The sequence below is a fragment of the Arachis ipaensis genome, chromosome B03, assembly GCF_000816755.2.
Source record: "Arachis ipaensis cultivar K30076 chromosome B03, Araip1.1, whole genome shotgun sequence".
Taxonomy (NCBI): Eukaryota; Viridiplantae; Streptophyta; class Magnoliopsida; order Fabales; family Fabaceae; genus Arachis; species Arachis ipaensis.
In genome coordinates this window covers 45,127,720-45,129,428 of record NC_029787.2, presented here as the reverse complement: position 1 = coordinate 45,129,428, position 1,709 = coordinate 45,127,720, and the positions used below count along the sequence as shown (strand labels likewise).

Below are 1,709 nucleotides of genomic sequence, written 5' to 3'. Positions count from 1 at the left end.
CTACTTACACAGACTCTGGAAATGATTTAAGGCCTGCCTTTGTAATTTGTTTAATGTTTTGGTCTTTTGGAAGAAGCTTTCTAAGACAAGCATCTTTTATTTATTTGTTTAAATAATTTTTTTTAACTAACAAAAAGGAGAATTGGAGAAAATGTGGCAGGGTTGCCATTTGTTCCCTTGGTGAGACGATACAAGAATGTGACACCTAAGACCCTTTCGTTTCTTATTTTAATTGGTCGGTTTGGTTTTTGGTTACATCATTTCCTAACAAATATCTTCCAAAAGGGACTCTCTTTCTTTAATATCGCCAGCACAAGATTTAGACGTGAAAGTCATTCTAATCTTAATCTTTCGTCAATTATGGGGGGCTTAATATTCTCATAAAACCTGCTCTGTTTTTTACAGCATTAATTAACTAATTTTTAGAGTTTAATATCTGAAGAAACGCAAATTATTAGAAATACATCTTTTTATTTTTGTTTATATGTCAATACTAAAAAGTATATTTCTAAATTCTAAATTTTAAATCTTATATAAATTATTTCTTCCGATGGCATGGCCATCTTTCTCACCGTGTTTCACCCTCAACTGCTCGCCCCCGCTTTCTCCTTCTCTCATTCTCTTTGAGTACGGAGTACGTACTAAGAGATATCTTTTAAAGTATTTAATATAGTAATTTGTTAAAATTTAAAAATTAAAGCTTTTCAAAATAATTAAATTTGTATTCTATATGATCTTAACAAGTGTCCTTTTAACAAGATTTTAAGAGAAAATATACTGAAAATATATTTAACTTAAATTTTTTTTTACTACTATTATCTAATCTGAATCAACCGTTCAACTTAAACCATCAAAACATCAATTTCTTTTCCTTCAAAATTTTAATATAAGAATAAATAATTGAGAACAAAAAGGAGAAGACGACTAGAAGCATGGCAGGTACGGCAATGTGAAATCTGGAAGATACGGGCGTGAGAATCAAGAAGGGATCCCAAATTCGTAGGGGAGATGTACGTAAGCAACAAGATAATAAAGGAACATAATAATAAATGGGAATCCATATGTGTCATTGAGTTAACAGCCATCATGGTATGGTATCGGGATCATATAAGATGTTGAGGGATGTTGTTTCAACGTCACATAATTGGTGTTTATATGGAGAAATTTGTGTGTGATATTATGAAAAAGTAGTGTGTATATATATATGAATAAAAATATTCACCATAGATAATAAATATTGGATTTATATTCTCTAAATTTTGAATTTTACTTTAAAGAATAAAGTGTAATTTGTCATCATTTATTTTATAGGTGAGACAAAAAAAAAAATATAAGAAAAAAATCATTTAAGGGTGAGAGATCACACTCTATCCTCTAAAATAAAACTTTAAAATTTAGAGGATCCAAATCCATAAATATCAATCATGTTTACTGGACTTTAGTCATAGAAAACGTTCGATATAGCATTGGTTCAGGTGGGTATTGGATTTTCAAAGTTAAATACAAATTAATTATTCATCGATTTTAATTGGATTTTACCCATTTGATCCGATTTCGCAAACCAAAGCGAACCAATTCACTACAAGAAAAAAGGCCTGTCGTCACCTATTTTTTGCTACACTTCAAAAGCGTGGCAAAAAAAGGTCAATGGCCACGCTTTTACGAGGGTGGCGATTGATTAAAGATTTGGCCACGTTTTTTCTTGTTAT

General features: G+C 30.4%; 1 protein-coding gene across 1 annotated transcript in view; it reads right to left on the bottom strand.

The window, feature by feature from the left end:
- Positions 1 to 163, bottom strand: part of LOC107630503 (protein phosphatase 2C 77) — a 3,786-nt gene extending 3,623 nt beyond the window's left edge. Inside the window, exon 1 of the mRNA XM_016333653.2 lies at positions 9 to 163. The gene's annotated coding sequence lies outside the window, so the exon portion shown is untranslated. The remainder of the gene's footprint in view (positions 1 to 8) is intronic.